The following is a 2,393-nucleotide window of genomic DNA, read 5'->3' as shown; positions in this document are numbered from 1 at the left end:
CCTGCCCAGTTCAGGCTTCAGGGAGGCCTACTGGGAGGCCTCTCTGGAAGCCCCGCCCACCGGCCGATCAGCTGAGAGGCGGGGAGAGAAGAGCTCTGCAGTTTGCAGGCCTTGCCGATCCTAGGCCGGAGCTGGAGGCAAGTGGCTGGGGGGCCCTGGGGCTGGGCAGGGGGGCAATGGGGTGGGGGTGGCAGGAACTGGTGTGGTGCCCCCACCTCAGTGGCGCCCAGGGCACCTGCCCTGCCTGCCCCCCCCCAATTCTGCCTATGCGCCTAGAGCAGCACGACTTGCATTGTGCCTGCACAGGAAGAAGTGTACAAACCAGGGCTCTTGTCTTGTTTCTGAGGTGGCCAGCCTCCTGCACAGAGTGAGAGCAGCATGACCCCGAATACGCTGCCACATCAAGATGTCCTGCCTTGCCCTGCCTGGAATGACAACCAATGGAGCTGGTGCTGCTGCTCCGTGTGTCGCTTAGGCTCTCTGGCACCCCCTATCCTGACCAGCACAGAGAAACCAGGCAACCTTTGCAGAACTTTGGGGAGGCTGCACAGTAGGGTTGCCGTGTGTTTTGTCCCCCCACTCCCAGCAGGAGTCCTCTGCCTTTTAACAGCTGCGACTGGTAGAAATCTTGACGGGAACTTCTTTGCATTACTGTAGCCCTAGGCTTGATTTTATTTTAATTTTATTTTTTATCCTGAAAAAACAGCTAAATGTGAAAAATCCATCAGAAGATACAACATAAGTCATTGTACTCCACCGCTGACTTGCAATTTCATACAGTGACATGCCCAGAAGAGCCAGCATAGTGTAGTGTTTAGAGTGTTGGACTAGGACCAGGAAGACCCGAGTTCGAATCCCCTTTCCACCATGAAACTCACTGGGTGACTCTGGGCCAGTCATATATCTCTCAGCCTAAGCTACCTCACAGGGTTGTCGTGAGGATAAAAAAAGGCATGTACACCACGCTGAGCTGCTTGGAGGAAGAGCGGGATCTAAATGTCAAAATCAATTAAAATAGATTAAATAAATTTTCAAAAGATAAGGCAGCTGGACAATGGAGAAGAGGTAGAGACCACTGTCTGCATCAGGAACGGGGCCAGGATAAAGGGATGGACACCTGAAAGGAGGGTGACAGAGTGTAGAGGAGCTGGTGGGAGGCGGTGGTAGCAGGCAGGCGAAACTACACCTGCAGGGGGGCAGGGTGCCTACACTTGCCATCCTAGGGCATAAGTGCCGCCTGAGACTGTCACCTCACCTTGCCTCATGGGGGAGCCATCTCATCTGGATGAAGAATGCCTTAGCCCACTCTTTGCTGCCCTTGGCCTTCATAACCATGCATTTCTGGATGGCGAGTCTCCTCCTCCACAATTCCCACCATCGTTGGAGAAGATCCCAAGCTTTAAAGCCAGTAACTTGTGTCTCTGCTCTTCCACCTAGGACTCAGAAAATGGTCTGGGAGAAACTCAGCTAAGCAGGTGAGGATCTGATCCGTCCTGTGGATGGAAACCACTTGGAACCCCAGGTAAGAGTGGGATAGAAGCAGGATTTTAAAAATGTGTTTTTATTTTTAAAAGGAAAAGGCCTTGCCTCGAACAACAAGCAGGATCTTTTGAAATGCGTCCGAGAGTGCTTAATGTGCTGCAAGCTTCTGGGCTCTCTTGGCGGCCATAAGAAACTCTGAAAGACAATATCTTTCTGTTATAAGAAAAAGAGATTGGTCTGAGATATATAGGCATGTCTTAGTTTTAGTTGAGCTGAGTTTATTACTGTCAATGCATATAAAGATAGCTGTTATCCAACATCCTAACCGAGCCTAGAATCTAGAAGACTGGACAGGAAGATCTAGGCATGTCAATTTGTTGCTGAAAATGATTGAGCTAATAATCAATGCTAGCTGGGTGAATGTCTAAAGAATGCTGTATCTTGGGCCTGAGAATCAATGGGACTGTTCTCATGACCAGCCTAACGTGGGCAAGGGCAGCCCAGCCGATCTTAGGCCGGAATCCCCGTGGATCCCGATGCTTCCTGCCTACCTAACCCTTCAAACCAACCCGGCTGTTAGCTAAGATTTTGCAAGCGCAACCTTAACCTGGCTTCCGGTTATTGTGTGTCTCGTTGGGCTGAGTTTAGCCCTAGGAGATACAGAATCTGACAGGCAAATCCCCCATTGCATTGTGCATGTAGTGCATTGTGGGGGGGAGTTATATCTATCTATCTATCTATATATATATATAACACATTTGTGTTAAATAGCCAGCATACTTCAGACATTGGCTCCTGAGTGAAGACCTCACTTCCTCCTCTTTGTTCTACTCCTCTTCAAAACTAGATATATTCTGAAATTGTTCAAATTGGGATTTTGAGAGCAATAGAGGGAAAGGCAGAGCCAGCGT

Source organism: Hemicordylus capensis, chromosome 6 (assembly GCF_027244095.1).
Source record: "Hemicordylus capensis ecotype Gifberg chromosome 6, rHemCap1.1.pri, whole genome shotgun sequence".
Taxonomy (NCBI): Eukaryota; Metazoa; Chordata; class Lepidosauria; order Squamata; family Cordylidae; genus Hemicordylus; species Hemicordylus capensis.
Note: the sequence above shows the minus strand (reverse complement) of the source record.